This window comes from Catharus ustulatus, chromosome 1 (assembly GCF_009819885.2).
Source record: "Catharus ustulatus isolate bCatUst1 chromosome 1, bCatUst1.pri.v2, whole genome shotgun sequence".
NCBI lineage: Eukaryota > Metazoa > Chordata > Aves > Passeriformes > Turdidae > Catharus > Catharus ustulatus.
Window position 1 is genome coordinate 49133397 of NC_046221.1, and position 22505 is coordinate 49155901.

Here is a 22505-nt window from a genome sequence, read left to right on the forward strand (position 1 = left end):
AGGCAAGGAGCTGAATGGACTCCCCTACACCCCAAAGGCAGCAGTAGGCATCTGTCCCTCTTGTTCATTTGCAAGATAAGCCATCCCCATTCCTGATGCTGGGTGTTAAAACCTTCTGGCAACACGATATCAAAGGATATTTATTATTATGCTAACATGGTCCTGTGCATCCCTTAAGAAAAATCATGACACTGAGAAGAACTTCACATTGCACCCAAAGATGTGCACTGGCTGAAACAGACCTTGATGTTGGATTCAGACACAGAGTTAGGCCTGAGGCTGTCTCAGAGGACCCTGGTAGTTTCTAAAAATTTTCTGGAGGAGGCGTTTCCATTTGCTTTGGTCATCCCTCCTTGTGACTCAGCCTGACTTAAGCCAAGCTCAGCAAGAATCCACCACCCCCTCTTCCTCTTCTGGGTTATATTTCCCCCATAGCCTCTTGCTGGGGCAGGTAACACTGCTTGCAAGGACATGGGTTATCCATTCATAACTGTGGTGGAACCCAAAAATAATCCCCCAGAAAAGCCTCTGGGGAGTGGGAGGCTAATGGAAGATTTGGCTCTGAGAACAGTTGTTTTAAACCAGTTCCCAATCACTCTTGGGAGCTGGAGAGTTCTCCCAGGCTTATTTTCATCAATTTTAAAAATCCTTTTCTTAATTTTTTTCTTCTTCCACCCATTTGGATCTGGAGTGTTCACAAGAGATAAGGCAGTAGACATTTGACCAATCAAAAAGCACTGATAGGCCATCCAAATGCATGTTGTTCCCATCCAAGAGACATCAGTGGCATCAGGTAGGAAGTTCTCCCTTCTAATCTAGGTCCCAAAACATCCTGGCTTCCCAGAGAAAGTCCATGCTTATGAACAAAATAAATGCATAGACATTACATGCAGCTCCTCTGAATGAAATAAGAGCTATTTTTCCCATTTTGGAGCTGATCTGTGGAGCATGATGCTCCATCAGCTCTGGTGCATGGCCCTTCACAGGTCCAGTCTCTTGTGGTGGGATCAGGCACACACAGATGTCACTGGAGCTTACCAAACCTAAGTGACACAGACTTGAATGCCAAGCAGAGGAAGGATGATGGCTGCCATTTGGTTTAGAAATAGGATTCTGGTGCAGAAGCTCCACACCGTTGCTCTGATGAGCTATGTGGGAGTATGTGTGTTAGGAGGAGGAATATACCACTCTTCTCCAATAAGGAAAGCTCTTAAGCTCTGAAATGCAGTTCTAGGTCAAGCAGTGGAAGCATTAATAATTTTTGCTTTACAGCTGGGCACAAGATACAATCCTAAACCAGTTTGGTCCAACATACACTGACTGAGGAAATTACATCAACCAAGTTAAGCCTGAATCTTGCTTTTCTAAGGAGGAGGAACTGTATTTAAACACCACATCCCACCCCCTTTTCTTGTAGTAGAATAGAGTCGCTTTTCTTCAACTCAAATTAGTTCTTGGAACTGTCAGCAAAAGAAGACCCCCCCTTAGCAAATGAACTGGGTGACAGTCTTTGGATATGATCCAACTTGCATGTGAAGTTGAATGGAGAACAAATGATACCCTCTCGAGCCAGAGAATGCTGTGAGTGACAGAAAAACACCTTGTGGTGGATAAAAACTGTGTTTTCATAACCAAGCCAAAACCTCGAGGTTACGTGAGATGGAAGATGAGACACAGCAGTGAAACCATGGTGAGGAAGAGCTCTATGCCGTTGCCTCAGAGGTGCCACTGTGGTTGCACCTCTGGTCACAACAAACTCATGAAGATGACAGGTGATATTCAGCCTAAAACACTCCACAGAGCAGCCAAGATTGACAGTAAATTTTTGCCCCAAGCAGAAGGAACTTGGTCCCATCTAGAAACTCTGGCCTTACATGATTATTTTGCACCAATCATACTTCTGGTAGGAGGAGTTCCATATGTGGGACCTGCATTTGTGCCCCCTACTTCCATTTCTACAGCAAAGAGTGTCAAAAGCTGGTTTATAGTTCAAAGCATTTACTTTCACACAGTCTTGAGTCATCACAGATTTGGGTATAAAGCATCATGATTTCCTGTGATAGGTCACAATATGTTTCCAAATTTTATTAACTTGGACAAAAGAAGGTGAAACTTATTTGGCTTTCAGAGTGCATGCACCATGTAAATGCCAATCAATATGGGTTTTAAAACAATGTAAAACTACAAAAAGAAAGGAAGGTACAGTAATTTCACGAATACAAACCACACCATTTTGACTAAAATTTTGCTCCCACATCGGAAATGCAGCTTATACTCAGGAGCAGCTAATATGTGAATAATTTTCTGACATTTACAACCCCGGAAGTGCCAGCCAGGGTGCCGAGCCGAGCACCTGCCAGTAAAACCCAGGATTTCGCGATTGTTACAAATTGGTTACTGTGTTGGGCGGCGGGTGGGGCCATCTCAGTGCCGGCAGCGTGGGGAGGGGGAGGGAGGCAGGGGAGCTCCCTCCTTCAGGCGGGGGAGAGGCGGGAGGCTCTGTGCTGACATCCCCACGGCTCGAGGAGGAGGCAGGGACTCCGTGCTGCCATCCCCGCGGCCCATGGGGTAAGCGGGGGGCTCCTGCCCCTGCCTGCCATGGCAGGAGCAGGCAGGCTCCACCCCTGCCTGCCGCCACCGCGGTGGGAGTGGGGGTGCTCCTTCCCCGCCTGCCGCCGCCGCCACGGGAGCGGGGGGGGCTCCATCCCTGCCCGCCGCCGCGGGTGCCGGCGGGCTCTGTCTCTGCCTGCCACCAAGGGGCAGCGCTGGGCCGGGGTGAGCAAGCCTGGCGGCAGCAGCAGCCGGCCCCGAGCGGCCCCGCCGAGGGGCCCCACCGAGCTAGGCCACCTGGCCCCATCGGCAACCCCAAGCGGGTCAAGCCTGCACAGCCTTAGCCGAGCCAGTAAATCCCACCATGCTGCGATTCTGTAACTTTGTTCACACAGGTCCTCCCTGCGAACTACAGAGCGGCTTATAATCAGGTGCGGCTTATTTATGGACAAAGAACGAAATGTTTGCCACCACCCGGTGATGCGGCTTATAGTCCATGCGGCTTGTATTCGTGAAATTACTGTAATTATTTTTACCTCTGATTCAATACACAGCAGCAAGCTCCCTGTACATCATAATGAGGAGGGCAGAATGATGCAGAGGCAGGAAAGAACAGCTTTCAAGAACAAAGAAAAAAGGAATAAAAAGAGAAGAGGAAACATCTTAAGCTATTATTGCCTTTGCAGTCTTCTTGTCTGTAACTGAGTACAAGAAATAATTGAATTACAGTCCAATAATTACTGGGTTAATAAGGGCAGACAGACAATTGCAATAGTCATGGTTTTCTTCCTTTTCTTCCCTTTCCTGAAAATACTTAAAATAATTGGTAAACAAAGTGGGTTATTTATAAATACAGACAGACTATACATCCCACACCAGTACAGCTAAGCAGGGGGAATGGAAAATCCTGGGATTTGGAGACATTTAAATCTTCCCTTAAGGAAACAGCGCTGTATACTACCAGCAGTAGCTTCACAGCTGGTTGTTAAATACCCAAGCTGCTTTAAAACTTGCCTTGGAGATGCTGAATATATAATTTTAACTCCTAATGAGGTGTTAAGAAGCTCAGTAATTTATTTCCTTCCCAGGGGCTAATGATCATGTCAGAAGGGAAAGGGTAGCTATCAGTCTTGAGATTTTGGTTATCTCCATCAGGACTGGTAGAATTATTGCCTTGTATACCACAAGGCAGTGAGCTCTTCCAGTGTCAGCAGCACAGTGGGACCTTTTTTCCTTTATTCATGTTGTAGAAGCCTGTGTTACTCTTAGCCAGGGCTGAACACCGCAGGAAGGAAGACAAAGAAGTAGTCTGTGCCTGGGGAAGTTTGTCAGGAAATCTCAGGAAGATGAGGAGCTCCCGCTGAAACCCAAAGTCGTGTCAACTCATTAGCGGTCTATGGGGAAAACATCTCCTAATGACATAGGACACAGCTACTTTCTGCATCTTTTAAGCATCAGGTTTTCTAACTCAGCACAGGTCAGCTCTAATCAATGTGCATTTTAAGCCTTAGCTGCCAGTTGCTTTTGAGCAGGGAGGAAGTAAATATTTCATTTCATTTTGGTTACTTTATGCCCACATAGATGCTGCTTTACTGAGGCACAGTCTATTTTGACAAGCAGTAGAGTTTGCAGCCTTGTGTGATTGCAGGGCTCTTGCTTACTTTTGACTAAAATTTTGGTCCGAACCCGGAAGTGTGCCTTATAGTCCGGTGCGCCTTATATAATGTACAAAGTTGCAAAATTTCCCAACCTGGAAGTGCCATGAGCTGAGCCATGAGGGGGGGCGGGAGTGGGCAGCTGCAGGCAGCCCCCGGCCAGCAGAAGCTGCATGGGGTGGGTGGAACTGGGTGGCCTCCGGCCAGCAGAAGCCGTGCGGGGTGGGCGGGACCGGGCAGCCCCCAGCCAGCAGGAGCCATGCGGGGAGAGCAGGACCAGGTGGCCGCGGGCAGCCCCTGGCCAGCAGGAGCCGCATAGGGAGAGAGGGAGCAAGTAGCCCTGCGCCGCTCCCAGCTGCAGGGGACCCCGTACCACCCCAAGCTGGGCTGCCCCGACCAGCCCCGACCGGCCCCGAGCCACGGGCTGTCCCAAGCTGCCCCAAGCCATGGCGGCCCTGAGCTGCCCTGAACCGCAGCAACCCTGAGATGTGAGCCGCGGCCGCCCCGAGCTGCGGCAGCCCCGAGCCGCCCTGAACCACGGCAGCCGTGAGCCACGGTTGCCCCAAGACCTGCCTCACCAGCTGGGGGTGGGTGGGAGTGCACAGGGAGGGTGCTTGGGGCTGCATTTAAAGGCTACACCAATCTGTGAAAAATGTTTGCAAATTGAGCACATGCCAGTAAACTCCACGATTGCAGGATTCCGTTATTAATTCGTTACTTTGTTGCATGCAGCACAGATCTTCGCTGTAAAAAAAAAGTGCGCCTTATAGTCCGGTGCGCCTTATAGTCGTGAAATTACTGTAATTGCTGTAAGTGAAATTGCTGTAAGTGAAATGAGGCTAAATCTTAACAATTTCCATGATGAGGCCAATACAAGAAGTCAGTCTGTCTGCAAGTTGGGAAGCACTGTGAAAAAGTTACTATTTAAGTATACTAATAACGATAAAGTACAGTAATTTCACGATTATAAGCCACACCATTTTGACTAAAATTTTGGTCCGAACCCAAAGTGCGGCTTATAATCAGGTGCAGCTTATATACAGACAAAGAACGAAAAGTTGCTGTTTTAGTTTGGAGGACAGGTGTCTGCTGAGAAAGGCAGGAGCTTCTCTCTGAAATGGAGAATGTAAACTCCCTCCCTCCAAATTATTATAATTCTGAAATCAAGGGGCTCTCAGGCAAAGATATGGGAATTAGGAATAACAGTTCTTTTCTAGGGAAATTAAAATAGAAATACAGTACTACAAAGAAACAAACTTCAAACCCTGACAAAGTCAGAGTACAACCTGACACTCCGTCAGGCAGGGTGTTGGTAGCAGTCCCATTAAATGGTGGCTGCATCCTCCTGCAGTGACAGATGTGATTCAGTTGAAGCAGTGCTCCTGCAGAAGGTGCAGTTTCCCTCCAGAGATCCAGTGGTGATGTGGAGAAAACTGATTTTCCTCTGGAGTCCAGTGGAGAAAGGGGCTCCCTTAGTGTCCCAAAACCTCTGTTTTTATCTTGGTAAGAAATGTTGGGCTCTTCCCCCTGGCTGGAGCAACTTCCAATGGGATGAAGTAATTTTATCAGTCACACAGTGGGACTCAATGGGCCATTAGCAGAAAATGACTTGCTGGAGGAAGGATGGGTTGTGAAAAGATAAAGAACAATGCCCCGCTTGGCTTCAATGGATGGCCCATTAGCAGAATATCTGCCGTTGAGATAAGGATCACTGCCCCCACCCTCAACAGATGGTGATAGAATAGATACCTTTTATCATACTCTGTATTGTAACATGCGGCTTATAATCAGGTGTGGCTTATATATGGACAAAGAATGAAAACTTGCTGGCACCCACAAGTGCGGCTTATACTCAGTGCGGCTTATAATTGTGAAATTACTGTACAGAAAAATTCTTGCTCTTTTGGGGTATTGCTCGGGTCAGTAAAGATGAGCTGTGTGGGCTAACATAGAATCAGAAAATGGTTTGGGTTTGAAAGGACCTAAAAGATCATCTAATTCCAATCACTTGCTAAGGGCAGGAACACTTTTCACTAGACCAGGTTGCTCAAAATCCCATCCAACCCGGCCTTGAACAATGCCAGGGTTGGGCCATCCACGACTTCTCTGGACAAGTTCATACATGTGGTAAGGTAAAGGAATGAATGAATCCTATTGTGCTGACATGACATGCTCTGAATATCTGTGGCTGTGTATGATCAGGTCTGCAGGTGGACTTTGAAGGTTAATCTGGAAACAAAAGCCAGCTGCCTGAATCAAGAGATTGCAGAAAGGTGAATATTTAGATAAAAAATATGTAGTATTATTTTATTCCTTCTTTTTTTTTTTTCTTCTCCTCTTTCCTCTTCCCTATTGCTCATATAATTTTTTTATAATGTAGGCTTCCTCTACGCTGGATTGTTTGTCAGAGCCCTGTGTTTCAGCAAATCCTACAACAAAATCTCTGACTCAGCGAAGATTAGATCACAGTAAAGGCTTGTCATACTTGTTGTCCAATTATGTCAGTCTGTAAAAACAGCTCCAAGTGAATAAAAATAACTTTGACAATGTGAATTACAGTGTTCTGTTGTGTGACTAATTTCAGTGCCTTGGTATGATAGCTTAGTTGCTGTAACAATTAAGACTATACAACACCTTGGTAACAGAGATGAAACTCGGAGTTAGGCCCATCTTAACTCTTTGCCTTAGAATGTTTTTGAAATGGACTTTGTCTTTTCTACCCTGCAGTCTAAGCTAGGAGGAGGTATAACATTTTTCCTGCTCTGTTATCATTGCCATTTCAAAGTTGTAATTTATATATTTCAATCTACCAGTGCCCCTTCTCCCACTGCCTTTTGCAGCAGCAGCATAGAGCGTCTTTTCCAGAGGCCAACTGGTGAATGCATTGCTTGGCTTAAAGGACACTGCTAACAATCTCAGCTCCTGTAAGTCTGTAGATCATGTCATTGAGGTCAAGCAGTCTCTTAGAAGCCAGGTAAATTAGACATCTGAAGGGGCCTTCTTCCAGCCAAAGAAACTCAAGCATGCATGCAGAACCATTAGGCCAGTGAAGCCAGTGGGGTCACTGCAAGATGAGCAGCTGCTTGGAAACTTTATTGCATGGAGAGGGAGATCTCAGCACAGGCAGGATCTTCCAACTTACTCAGCTGTACAGCATGATTTTGAATGACTTCATGAATAATATCACAGGAAGGGAGGGTGGTGTATAGGGTGACCCCTTTTATTCTACAGAAGAATAACCACTGCCACAGAACAAGACATAAGTACTCCTTGTTTGGACTTCTTCCCCTCACACCTCGCAACATGGTTAGATGTGAGCACAAACATTGCTGAAGACTCAGCCTGGCTACTTAATCATGGGTTTGCAGCATGCCAGTTTCCAGGGGTATATTCCATTCTTAATTACTCCTGCATTACTCCTCTGTGCTCTGTAATTTGTCGCACTGTCGGAGACTGTTTTGCAGTGTCTGTGCTCCATTCTGTTGCATGTCACCTCATCCGAAGTTAAATTCCAAAATAAAATAAATGTTATCCTATCTGCATTGAATATGGGGTTTAGCTGAAGTTAGATGCTAGAATTCATTCTGACATAGCAAAGGATAAAAGGGATAATAAGAAGCCCTTGCATAGGTAAGCTTTTTAGCTAAGTACCCTTATGCTATATAATTTTATTTTGTTAATATATTAATCTAAGAGTCAGGTGGCCAAGATTTCACAGCCCGGAAATAGAACCATCATGAGCAAGGATTCAGATGCAAAATATGTCCATGCCACAAGCCATTACTGTACATTTAATTTTCACCTGCATACAGAAATACCTTTCTATGCATATTATCTTGAAAAATTGGTGAGCTGGCAGGAGAGGGTACTGAAGGAAGAAAAGACTTGCTTTGACTGAGTGTCTGAATGGTGTCTCTCAAAACAAATTGCTGTTCCAATTTTCTATCCTGCCTAGATTGACTTCACAGGATTGTCTGTATGTTGCATATGTTCCAGGGTCAAGGGGAAAGCCTGGGACAGATCAAGCTCTGAGACGTCAGGCATTTTATTTTATTCCCTTGTTTCTCAGTTGTAAAAGGAGTTTAATGGCACTTCCATTGTAACAAAGGTGCTATGAGGAAAGATTTCTGTGATATTTCTGAAGCACTTAGATTAGAAGGATCAGGGAAAGTACCTCAGCAAATTATTTCCAATCCCACATGATTAGTTTTTCAGTTTTCAGACCTGCTCCTTTTGGATCACGCAGAGCAAGCGCTTCTGAGCAGTTTGTTAATGTGACTTGGCATCATCAGAAATGTCCAGGACAATAGCTTCACTGGTAGTTTCCTGCATGTCCTATCCTGGAAATACAGGAGACCCACCTATTATGTCTGAACCTTGCTGTTAGAAGAGAGGAGAGATGAAATGCTCTGTGTGATGCTCTACAACCCCTCAGAGATTCATGATCCTTTGCTTCATTTGTCTCAGACCTCTCGCCACAGTCTGAGAGAGAACCTTCATAGGGTTTTATGTATGGTGAGTAGACTCATGAGCCGTACGTACCCAAAAATATTTATGCTCAAATCTTTCAGGCACTGTAGTTTCATTATTATCCATTACTGTAAAATAATTTCTTAAATGAAGAGATCAAAATCCTGAAATCTCACAAACAGAAAGACACTGAGTCATCTCTCTTCTTCAAGGTTCCTAGCCTTGGGATCATTATAGTGGCAGTAGGCTGGGCACAGAAGTGAGGAGACAAAGCTCTGAGTGGATTTTTAATGTCTTCATTAAAAATGAATATATTTTATGAGCATTCTCTTTTAATGTGTAATTTCACTTTACTGTGAAATCCCATGTTTTTGGCAATGTGATCCCACTGGAGTATCAGTCAGCAAATAACACAAAAGCACAGGCTTTTACTGGACTTTCTAGGACTGCACAACTTATACTTTGTAGGAATCCTCACTAATACTTGAGCAGATATTAATTAAAAACTGAAACAACGACAAATAAAAAATCCTAAGCTATTCCTCAATTAGAGCTTAAAATATACTCCATCTGGCTTTTATGAAGTAAATTACCAAGATCAGTCTTCTGCACAGCTACTGATAGGAGAAATCTCATTACTAAAAGAATAACAGCATAGAACTTCTTCCATTAGCAGGGACTGTCACCATGTACATCTAGATGCAGTGACTGTATGTCTAGTCCCCCATCAGTCTGACAGGCCACCAGTCTTCTAAAGGCACAAGGTTCTGAGCTACATGGCTCAAGAAACAAGACGCTGAGCACAAGCAGTAGCTCTCTAGGCTTTCTCCTTGTTATGCTGGCACAGTATCAGCTGCCAAGTCAGCTCTGAGTGCATCTACTCCCTGCAAAAGGATTGAAGTTCCTGCTCAGGTGACTGCTAAGGTTGAATGGAGCGTGGCTGATAGCCCTGAGACCTCAGAAGAGCATGATTTGTTTCATCCCTATCACAATTTTCGTTATGAAACAACATTTCAGGGAACAAAATTATTTTGAGGCAGTAGTTCAATTTAATTAGTTTCAACTAGCTTAGCAAGCTGGAGATGGGGGCATCTTAAGATTAAACACACAAAGTTTTTGTTTACAGTTTGACATGAGGCAAAAGTAATGGTTACAGTTCCCTACTGGGAATCCAAATCCAGCATTTAAACTTGTGTGAGTCTCATCTGTCTCTGTCTCTGAGTTCTAATTTATTTCTCCTCCCCCTAGTCCTTTCCTGACATTTTTAAGCATTAAATGTTAATGTAATTCTGTGCTAATGTGACTGCAGCCTCTAAGAAACACAGCATGCATTTTTTTCATACTCAGAAAGTCTCACAGTAGTATGGGAGTTTCCTCTTTTCCTTCAGTTTCCTAAAGTTTTGGAACGTCTGTTTCCAAAAGTGATGCCAGGAACTAGCACATGAGGAGACACCAGGACATGATGGAAGTGTGGCTATGAAACAAACTTTAAAATCAACATTTTAAGCCTGAACACCTGACCAGAGTGTTATATCATATCATATCATATCATATCATATCATATCATATCATATCATATCATATCAATCATATCATATCATATCATCATATCGTATCATATCATATCAATCATATCATATCATATCATATCCACTGAGCTCTGGACTATCCTAATAATGCCACTAGTCATAATAAATACAATAAAATTATTTTTAAAAAATTAAATACTAATAAATATAATAACCATGAGCTAGCTTGGACTGTTTCATGCAGTACTGGGCAGAACTATAATGTGACTTAAGTGTTTGATATCTTTCTTCTGAAGGATGCAAAATCCCATTTGCTGTGGCAGATGGAGATCCTTTTTCGTCATTTCTCTTCTGGGCCATACTCTCCAATGAAGAAAGCGTTTCTTTCCTGGTGCAGAGGTATCTGTCCCTTTCTGTCCCAGGGTAGTACATCATCCATCATGGTCCTTAAGAGAAGTATGTTATGGGAAAACATTCCCATTGTCAATTATGGTACCTTTTACAAAGTAGTTGGCTGAAGTTACAGTAATTTCAAGAAATCAAGCTGCACCATTTTGACTTAGATTTTGCTCTCAAACCAGAAATGCGGCTAATATGTGAATAATTTTCTGACATTTACAACCCCAGAAGTGCCAGCCAGGGTGCCGAGCCGAGCGTCTGCCAGTAAAACCCAGGATTTCGCGATTGTTACAAATTGGTTAATGTGTTGCGCGGCGGGTGGGGTCAGCTCAGCGCCGGCAGCGTGGGGGGAGGGAGGGAGGCAGGGGAGTTCCCTACTTCAGGCGGTGGAGAGGCAGGGGGCTCTGTGCTGACATCCCCATGGCTCGGGGAGGAGGCGGGGGGCTCTTCCCCCGCTCTCCGCCACCGCGCCGGGACCGGGGCGTGTGCTCCGCGCTCGCCCGCTGCTGCCGCACCGGGAGCGGGGCGTGCTCTGTGCTCGCCCACCGCCGCTGCGCCGGGAGCGGGGCCGGGGCGAGCGACCCCAGAGGCGGCAGCCTGCCCCGAGAGGCCCCGCCGAGCGGCCCCACCGAGCTGGGCCACCTGGCCCCTTCAGCAGCCCCTAGCAGGGTGAGCCTGCACAGCCCGAGCCGAGCCAGTAACACCCGCCTTGCTGCGGTTCCGTTACTATTTGGCAGCTCTGTTGCACGCGGGTCCTCGCTGCGAACGACAGAGCAGCTTATATTCAGGTGCGGCTTATTTATGGACAAAAAACGAAATATTTGCCAACACCCAGAGATGCGGCTTATACTCAGTGCGGCTTGTATTCGTGAAATCACTGTAAATCTTCCTATAATTGCTTGGGCTTCTAATCACAAACATCCCCTTCACATAGTAATCATAGTAACAAAAAACCCTCCAACTTTTTAGTAAGGAAATGTTCTATTGTTTCAATTTGCTGTAATTAAAGCCTGCTCTTTGCATTAGAAAATCAATTTCCATTTACAAGATGAATAATTCCCTTGAGCTCTTTTTGCTTGTATTGTTCTAAAGTGATCAAATTCTCTCTATTTGGCTAAGGAAGCCCTGAAGTTTTTTTTCTCTCTTGGAGTCTCTCTGCTGGACCATTTCAACAGAGCTTTGGTTCAGAACTTGTGGATTTTATTCTTACAGTATTAACAAACCACTATATCCATTCCTGCAAAACCAGAAACAGATTTTAATTATTTGAGAGCAGCTGGATGAGGATTCTTTTCTTGTTTCTTTTTTTTCCTTTTTTTTTTTTTTAATCCAGTTTAAATAACATATCTTCTTTAACTAAAAAAAAACCCAAACCATACAGCTGCAAGCTACTTTATAGTTTATAATGGGATGGTTATCCCCATGGATCTGCAAAGAACAAACATGAAACTACCAATGCCATACAATCCCTCTTCTATTCCCTTTTCTCTCTCTCAATATCTGTGTTCTTTGCAGCTTACCAAATCCTCCTCCATCTCCTATTTATTATGGCAACAAGTGATATCAGGGAATGCTGGTAATCCACCAGCATGACTCCTAAGACACAACAGAAGGAAGACTGGACACTCAGTGGGGTCAAACTCAGAGAAATGGTTGGACCACCATTTACTACAAAGCTGCAGAATAATTTAGGTTGAAAAGGAGATAATCTAGTCTAACCTGCTGGTCAAAGTTACTTGGGACTACATAGAGCTGTGCTTCAAATATCTCCAAGGGTGGTGATTCCTCAGGTTCTCTGGACCCCAGCCTTGGGCTGCACCACTGTCATGGGCATATCTGCAGGGGAAAGATCACTCAAATTTTTCTGCTGACATTGAATACATTTCAAGAGTTTAATACTATTATAATTAGTTCTATTACTCTTTCTCCTCTTGCACCCAGGCATAAAGGACTCTCCTCCATCTCAGCAATTCGAGCACTGAATTTGAATCTTAACAGTTGTAATGCTTCAGAGGCATAGGCAGGAGTCTCTTGTTTGTCAGGGAGAGAAAAAAAGCTACAGCAGTGAGCTGGCACAGCCTTCTGAGCAGAGCTGTGAAGAGGAGATAAAAGTGGGAGCATGCTAGGGTACCCAGAGAAACCCTAATAATGGAAGACATAACGGAGAGTGTTCGATATCTTATCTGTGAGCAGCCTCTGTGCTTTGTCCAGAGATTAAAAATATGTGACCATTAAACATCTGACCATACAAAGTGACACACTATAGTGAGTGAAGCCCCTTACAGCTGGTTCCTTTGACAACATAATTCAGACAAATATTACAGGTTTTTCATGTTGTTTTGAAAAAAAAAAAAAATCCTTAGAAGCTTGCGGTTTGTTTCTGTTTGTTTATAACAATGAGCTTAGATAAATTGTTTGACATCACAAATGTCCAAAACTTTTAGCAAGAGTGAATATGTTAACCAAGGAATTTTTGTTGAGATATTCCAATTTTCAAATTTTTTTTTTAAGCTTAATTTAACATTTAAAACCAAGATTATAGTTGACTTTTTATTGCATGTTCCAGCTCTGGAATTTGAAGCTACTTGATGGAATATTTTTGAACATTTTTATTAAAAATGGGAGCTAAAGGAACCACTGTGAAATTCCTGAATCATGTGAAAGAGACCTGTCCTGACCTTTATATAACCAGATGGTTTTTTTATTGTTTTCTGTTTGGATGGGGGGTTTGTTTGTTTGTTTGTTTGTTTGTTTGTTTGGGTTTTGGGGCTTTTTTTATGGGGTTTTTTTGTTGTGTTTTTTCCCCATTTGATTTATGCTAACACAAATTCTTTCCTTGCCCTTTTGTTTTCATGTACCACACCTGGCCTGATCTCCTGGGAATCTCTAACCCTTCCTGAATTCCAAGGGGAATAATGTCCCTGCCACTGCTGAGGAGCTTGCAAATATTGCAGAGAATTTGTTTCTGGTATCCAGTTTGACTTACAATCCTGCAGTGAGTTGGTGGAATGTTTTTGCTAGGCAGTGCACCCAACATTATTCCTGCCACAGTCTCCGCCCAGCAAAACTGAGTAAAATTCAGAGCTTAATGAAGGACAAAACTCAGTGCCTTCCTGATTCGAAGGATTTCTTCTCTAACAATGCTTGTTTCATGACTTGTTCTTGTGATACAGATTATCATTGTGCCTTAAACAATGACTAGCTTAAATCCAAAGCGATTCTGCAAGTTTGTGCTGCCTTATCTAAAAATATCGAGAATAAGAGAACACAGACAGAGCAAAACTCCTTCCCCATTTCTTTTCAATCTATCACAAAGGTGGTGAGAAGCCTTAAGTGTTTTTCTTTGGAAGAATCAGCTCTTTCAGAATCAGATAGTGTCAAGATTGATTTATGTGAGTGCAGTTTAGTGTCCTTGCCAACTTTTAGCGTGCTTGGTTGCCTGTTTCAAACAGCCCCTGTGAAGGCCATGTGCTGATACCTTTCTTTCACAGCAGGCAACCTCCACTCTCCATCTAGTCATAGTCACACTAGAAAGGTTTGGACCCAAAAATGGCAGTGCAGATGGCAGATCGCCATGCACAGCTACAAACCTGCAAACTTGTGATTGGTATGATGGATAATTACTGTATTGAAGTTCTCTAAAATACATGGAGAGCACTGTTGGTTCTCTTTTAACCAGCCTTTCTAAAACCTTACTATCCTATGTTAGTAGGAATAACAATGGCATGCAGTGACATGCAATGTAAAAAGCTGCAGGTGAAAAAAAATAGTAGGAGTAATGACTTGGTTTGGTGAAAATCAGTCTTCCCGTCCTTGTGCCAGATGGAGGTGACAATGCATGTAACAACTGCTTGCTTGGTTAGGGCAATTCATACCTGGAAAATCTAATGGTCTAAGAGGTGAACTGTGCGGGCAGACTTGTGACCTTGCCAAGGCAATGCTGGATATCAGGCAGACCCAAAGCAAATGGCATATCCAAAGTAGGTACCTGACACTCAGAAGCCCAAGACATTAGCCTATGGAACACCACCATGCAGTCAGCCTAAGAGTCAATGCTAAGAGTGGAGTGAGTTCTCATCCAATTTGGGATGGCAATATGGTACATAAAGTGAAGGAGCAGTAGTTGTCTTCCCAAAGGTGTTTGTTTGCCACAGTTTGCACGTGTGCATGCACAGTCAGAAACAGAGTCATCAACAGGCACTTTTGGGATGGGTCTTAGTCAGCTTGAGTCATTCATCCAATCATTTCTCCGAGTTTGACCCCATTGAGTGTCCCGTCTTCCTTCTGTTCTGTCTTAGGAGTCATGCTGGTGGATTACCAGCATTCCCTGATGTCACTTGGTAGGTATCAGGATAGGGATGCCAAGCACCTTGCATTTCAAGTGACAAGAACATCACCTGAGTCATGGGAGGAGCACTCATGTCCCATAATTGCAAGTGCACAGGTTAAAGGAGACATGCTCCATGACTAACACAGGAAGAATGTGCTTGTTTACCGGCTGGCAAGAATGTATGTGTGTGACATGGCTATATGTGGTGTGAAATCTGAATAAATCAACTGCATGCTGCAGGACACTTGGGAGAAGGATTAAAACCTGATTTCAGGATACCTAGTAAGATTACTTTTGAAGCAGGAGGTGCTGGAGCCATGCTTGTACCACAGCAAAGTCTGAGAGTCCATCACAAGAAAAACAGACATCCCACAATACCCAGAATGGTGTTTGCATAGAAATGACAGCCAACTAATACGTGTTGTGTTGTTTTTGTGCTGAGTCATGGTAGTGAGAACACACCAGGTGAGCAAGAATGAACAGCCTGCAGAGTGTGGGGAACTCATGCTCTGACATAATGCAAAAGCTTGTGTAACGTGGCGACAACGATTTTTCCTTGTCTTTTCAAACTTTGGAAAAGTCTCTCCAAAATACATGTTATTTGGCTAGAATAAGATTTGGAGCTGTGGATGGGACCTCAGCCAAAACCTCACACACAGTAAAAAGAATACTCTAACATCTTATCTACATTAAGTCTTTATTTAGGCAGCAAACTCCTCACCCCAGGTTATGCAAGCTTTATTCCTGTCCAACAGAACTTCACAATTCCTGTGTTTACAATTATTAGAGTACATATTACTTGGCATAAGCAAGGACTAGGATCTAGCCTTAAAACAGAAACCACTTCAGGGCTGTGCAGTTTGTTTTGGGAGAATTCTGGGGGTTTTGCGATGTGTATAGCATCTGGCAGCAATTCACCAATACTTTGGCATGGTAGCACTAAGCACCATGTTCTTGACTGCACCTGTGTCAATGTATAGCTATCTTCCTAATCATGGTGTTGGGATTCGTGAGATAAGCTAGAAACAGACTTTGGTCTCCACTTAATGGGGCACCTTGCTGACTCTTATGTTTTGGAGCCTTTACTGCCCCATCTGTGGCTCAGGTATTCTCATTTTGAAAGGATGATGCTGATTTCTCCTCCCTAGGTCTCTACAAAATTCATCTTGTTGATTTTGGAATATCCCTCTGACCTGTGTAGCCTGTTTTGAATTTTGATCCTACCCAACCAAGTCCTTTGCAGGCTTTCTGGCTCCACCCACAAGCTTTTAAAGTATATGCTCTTCCACACCCTCTGTCATTAATCAGCTGTTTCTGTCCTATCCTTCAAGTCAGTTATCCCATCAAAGAAAAGAGTGAGTTTGGTACCGCTGTGCTGGTTAGGTTTTTAGAACAGCTAATTACCTTCCAAGAACTTAAAATCCTAATTTGTGCCAGGGTCTTTCCAGGGATCAAAGCTAGGTTTAATGGGTCCTTCAGTTTGGTTTTAACTAGCTCAGCGCTGTTCAATTCCAGGTGATCAGGGGCTTGCTTGTCCTCTACTGGTCCAGTATTGCTCAGATGCTCTGCTGTCCGTTCCTCAAATGCTGCTGAACCTGAGCTCATCTATCTCCTCCAAGAAGTCATCCTACAGAACCTGTTCCTAGAGGAAGACCTCTATACTGTCCTGCTGTTCTTCCTCCTTCATACTTTCATTTCAATAAACCTCTCAGACGGAGAATCACACAAGTCAATTCCACCAACAGCGCAAGTCCTCCTGCTTGCCTAAGTCAGCAGAGAAGCCTTTTGAATCATTCTGAGTATTTTCCTTTATCTTCATGTAAATTGAATCAAACCATCACTGAAGGTGTTGTAATAACTAGGCAACTTGTACTGCTTGTCAGGGAGGCTCCTCAGAGAAGTTCAAAGTCTGCTGGGAGTGGTTGAAGCCATTAAACCATTTTAATTGTTGGTGCAGGACTTGAAATGTGAGAGACAGATTTTCTCAGGAGACAATTGCAGAGATGCTAATTTAAGCAATGTGCTATGCTTTGTGCAAAAAGTCTTAATCAAAACTTTTTCAGTTTCATAAACCAATGACCTGATCCTCAACAGAGCTCTGGTTTGATACTGGGGCTCTACTCTTTGAAGATCTCCTCTGAGAATTTGGAACTAAGTGAAAGTTGACTCTACTTTGTTTTATTTTTTCTTCTTAGCAAACAATTTTATACATGATTGGGAAAAGATAGGAAACAAACATGACATAAGTAAACCACACAGAGACCTGACTGACCCCTTCTTTTATCTGAGAAAATTAGGAGAACTAAAAGTCCATGTTTTGCCTATCTGAATAATTTTAGGGTCTGAAACACAACTGTTCAAAGAGTAGAGACTAACCTCCTATGTTTTTATAACAAAAAAAAAAAAATCCCCATGAAACACAAAAAACAAAGGAAACCCCCCCCAAACAGCTGAAGTTATAAGTAATATATAAATCTGGGCAGAATTGCAGTGGCTGCTACAGTAACTTCAGAATCACTGAGTTAAAAAGCTGTATGCATGAGTTAACAAATGATCATGAAACTCTTTGAAAAGTAAAAGGTAAATATGAAATGGATTTTTTACATATTTCTTTAAAATTTGTTAACAAGAAAATTAATTATGGTAACCTAGTAACTACAAGTAAAGGATAAAATTACAGATTATGGAAAATAGTAATTTATTCAGTTGAGAGGCTGGCAGTCCAACTGCTGATGACCAAAGTGCTGTGTGAAGTGCTGAAAACTATACTGAACAACCCTTTCCAGCATATTGGTTTATTTTTCCTCTTCTCCTGCTTGGCTGTCAAGGTGCCTAAAATCTCATTGCCTGTATCTTCTCCACAAAAATCCACTTGGTATTCTCCTTTGGATGGAATCACAGAAAGCTTGCCCTGGGTGAGAGCTTAGCCACCTGGCTCACAAGTTACTACTTCTGACTCTCCCCCGTGTCAGATTCACATAGCAGTGATTTGTGGGCATTTTTACTGGAAGCTTGATGGACTAGGCCTCAAAGAAAACATTAGCTGGGTCACAGCTCCACCACATCCTGTGTTTCTCATATGGGAAGTTCAGGAGATGCACCACTGGAGGCCTGGAGTAGGCAAGCTTATAGTAAGTGTGACCTCAATGTGTCTGCTTGAGGTCAAGGAAGGACTAGATTTTAAAATTTTTTTCTGTCCTTGTGATCCAAGGGGTATCTGAGTCACCTAAGATGTGGGGCATGAGAACCAACCCTGCTGTCTATGAAAACTGGAAAATGCATGCCATTCTCTGCTGGAAAAGGTCTTCTCTAACTTGGGTTCTTCTCTCTAGGATGAGTTGTCCTACAGTGTACTGGTGAGCCACTGGTTGAGATCTCCTCTGGAAGGGAGAGATCTTGGTTTCAGACTCAACCCCAAGCCAAGTGAAGCCTTAATCGAGGTATGAGGATGACTCACTTCTGCTCACCCTTCTGACTGTATTTCTCTGAAGGATGTGACACCTGTAACCTGGCAACACAGCACTGGTGACATCACTTCTTTTGTAACAAGTTTGGTAGCTATATAAAATGCCTTACAGGAAAAAGAACTCACATCACAGACATTGGATTCCCAAGGAAAAACTCGTGATTGTGCGCTCTGCTACTCTGGCCCTCATCCCTTCCCCAGGGGTTTTATTAGAGAGTGGGCAAATTTGATAAAGGTTAAATGTACCAAAAACACGAAGTTTCTTAAACAGCCACAAGTATTGATGGCCAAGTATAACAAAGATATCCAGATTAGTGACCCCATTGAAAGACCAATGGAGACTCAGTTTTATTTAAAACGACCAGAAAATCAAAAAAGGAAAGAGCCGCCAAGAATGAGACTTTGTAAGTCCCACTGCTCATGAATTTGCTAACTCCTACTTGTTATTACTTGTCTTCATAAAAACACTGCCTGACTCCTCTCTTAGGCATCTGTTACAAGTGTTACTGAAGATGTCCTTGCGGAAAGAAAACAATTATTTTAATAGCTCCCTTAAATAAGAATATAGGCAGCACAGTTAATCAGTTGACTTTTTGAGCCCTTGCCCATTAAGAGCCCAGTGCAGCAGGTCTGAAAACATAGATTCTAAAAGCATGATTGCCAAGCCCCCCAACACTGTGTGAGAGCTGGAAAAAGCAGTGCTGTCAGATGGTGGGCTGGTAGGAACTGCAGTTGCTGCCTGAAGACTGAAGAAAAACTCTGTGTTTTTCTGTTGAGTAACATCTTCTCGTGCCTTCTATCCCTCATCATAAAATCCAGTTTATTTGTTTAGAGCCTCTGTAGTGTAAATGAGAGATGTTAAAAAGTGTAAAAATAGATAATAGATCCTTTTTAGACCATCTTAAAATACTAAGAAGTTAGCCTTTAAAATCTATTGGTCTGTGTGCAATGTTTTTTTTCATTAATTATGCCAAAAGACATGGTTCACCAGTACCTGCTCCCACTCCATTTGGTTCAAGCACTTCCACATCACGCTTAAACATTGCATTTATAGACCTGAAGTACCACAGAACCTCCTTCAGATGAAAGAAGTTTGGTTTTGTTCTTTCCTCTGAAGAATTCCTGCAGGGAAGAGGCATTTAAGACCTCCAGAGCAGGCAAGCAGGTGACACAACCCTTCCCCGTGTTTCTCCTGTGGCCAGTTGCTTGCCCTGGTGCCATATGCTGTCTAGAAACCTCCTTCACTACCAGCTTAGGAGGACAGGATGTGAGATGTACTGTTGAGGAGGGCTGTAGAGAGTGGCAAAGCAAGTCCAAGACCAACAAACGGCCACTGGGCAATGATAAAACCATTATTCTCTAACCCCCTGCTTTGTAACACTGTCCAGTGAAAAACAAAAAGCCTCTACATGAAGTGTGATGGCTGCTCCCAAGGGCCTTTGGAGGGAGTCCCCCTACACCTCTCACTGCTGGAGCCTGCCTGGCCCTGTGAGATCCTCTGCAGATTCACACCCTTAGAGCAGTGAAACTCAATTTTGCTGTCACTGGGAGGTTTCTAAGCCAGCCCTGGCCAGCAACCAGCTGCTCAATAAGCAGCAAGCTGCAGATCCTGAGGAATAAGCCACCCATGGTGTCTCAAAGCCCTCTAAACCCCTACTGGGGTTGATGGAGATTGAGGAATCCTGGATTCATGTCCCTTTGCAGGATAGGTGCCAAGCAGAGCAAGAAGGCTACCTGCCAGCCATTGATCACCAGGAGACCATGATGAATCCATTCACTTCTTGAATAAATTTACACTGAGCTCAAGATTAGATCAAAAATAAAATCTATTATCTACCTGGTTTTCACAACATTTATTTTCCGTTGCCTACACCGGCTGTCAATAATTTTGCCATTGTTTTTTTCAATTATTTACTGACTGAACCTCATTTTTAGCTTTCTAAAATTAATGGATTGCCTAACACTGATGTCAGGACAGTTGATGAATCTTTTTTTCATTTGTCTTTTTGTTTAACTTTTCGAGATATAAACAACTCTGTAACTTTTTAGATCTTTTGGTGCTTTCCTGAAATGTGCCAAAGGTTGACTCAGATCTCATCAAGTTTACTAAAACTGTCAACAACAACAAAAAATACAGGTGTGGGGCTAATGGGATGACAATCCCCTCATTCTCCCTCCCCATGTGGGCCCCCCCACGATTTCACATTAGCATGAGGTCATACTCAGGATTAGGTGATGGGACACTTGTTGCATCCCTCTGAGCTTGGTTCCTCAGGTGCATCCATTCTCACAGATTATTTGGGTGGTGCAGATTCAAGAAATGTTGAGTAGTTGCTATCAACAGAAAGTGCTGAACAAAAGGGCATCTGGTGTTTTTTTGAAGATGCTCCTGCCTTTTTTTCTGAAACACAGAAAACCTAGTGCTGCCTGCAACCTAAATGATGTCTCAGATGGATTTTGGGGTTTTTCAGCTTCGAAACTTAGTTAATGAGTCTGTATCAATGCAAAACAAGCTGGTGTAGAAAGTGAAACAGTGGGTTCTCCATTGAGATAACAGCTTCTGGAACTATTACTGTAATAATACAGCCTCAAAAAGAATACTAATTTCAATGGTAATTGTTTCCAGTTCTGTGCTGGTATTGTCCCAGCAGGAATAGGCCCAGCATGACTTCTGCAGCATTGGCTGCTGCTATTGCAGCACACAGAGCACTCTCCAGCAGACGTGGAAGCATTTAATCACCTAAGTGAGCACTTTCTCTGCTCCAGCAGACAGCAGAGAGCCAGTGCTCTAATGCAGCCAGTGCCCTAATGTAGTCAGTACCATTCCTGTAGTGATAATTTGCTAGCTCCACAGGTCAGGCGAACAGAAGGGAAATGTATGATGCACAGCAGAGTATCCAGAGCCGGTATTAAAGCACCTGTGCCCCTGTGCAGTCTGAAAGTCTGCTAAAGCCTGGTGCAGCCTGCACTTCTTTAAGCACATCACATTCTCCTTTGCCAAGAAGCTGAATAAATTTTTTATTTCAGATGGACCCAAATAATTTCCATTAGCTTGCCATGAAAATACATCTACAAGCTGCTACTGCAAGTGGTTTTATTTTCATTAGAAGGCCAATCAAGAGCCTTGATGTTGAAAATACACAGGTACCATATTCTGTGCAGCTAAAAGAAATATAGCGAGAGACTGTCAGCACCAGGCAGCATCAGGGCACGTAACTGGCATCTGCAATCATGTGTTTTCTCTTTCTTTCAAGTACCTCCTTCCTTTCAATTACACCCACCAATTATATTTCCATTCATTGACACTACAGTCACTCCTATGTGGGCACAGTCAAGCTAGTTTCAAATGAGCTAATTTAGCTACAGATAGCATTACAGACAGTGCAGCGTGGGACTGGATGCAGTAGAAACTGGGTAAATATTTAAGTGGCTTCACTAAAATGGTCCGTGGTGGGCTGTTGTGGCTCTCAGGGCACGAACAAACTATGTTAAAGCCAGCTGAGGCACAAAGGCACGACTTAGGTGCAGAATGAGGTTACTGTCATGGAAGGGCTGTAGACCACCACCCCAGCTGAGGCAGACCTAGTATCCAGACCTAATGTGTCCAAAAGCATCATTCCATGGGAAATTTCAGTATGTCCAGCACTCTCGCAATTGCTTGAGATGGTAACAAAAAAAACCAAACAAACAAACAAAAAGAAAAAGACTTCACCTCGATATATAAAAAAAAGCGTAGTGCCTCAGGAGCACAAAACCAGTGGAGATGACGGTTGAGGTTTTCATGAGGTGAAAACACACCGATGCCCCATCAGCTGCAGTGAGTTGAGCCCACGGAACTTCTGGGACAGTAATGCTGCAGGGAGCATCTAAACACTTGTATCCTTTCACCTGGGGACGGAAAAAGCCTACCTTCAGCGGCCAGGCGACAGCACTGGGGACATTCTTAGTGCCCCTGTACCTACGCGGGAAGAAGGAGCTCAACCCTCATACTCACCCCCACCGCCGCGGAGGCCGCGGCCGGGGCAGGATCCCTCGTTAGGGAGCCCAGGCCGTACCGCCCCCGCCCAGCCTGGGCGGTCCCCACGGTGCCCGGGCGGGGGCGGGAG

General features: G+C 43.7%; 1 long non-coding RNA gene across 1 annotated transcript; it reads right to left on the reverse strand.

The window, feature by feature from the left end:
• Positions 1–8927: 8927 nt before the first annotated feature.
• Positions 8928–22481, reverse strand: LOC117005108. The gene is made up of 3 exons (XR_004419776.1): positions 22394–22481; positions 22112–22287; positions 8928–10650 (listed from the first exon to the last, which is right to left on the reverse strand). It is a non-coding gene; the product is annotated as an uncharacterized LOC117005108 (long non-coding RNA).
• Positions 22482–22505: the final 24 nt, after the last annotated feature.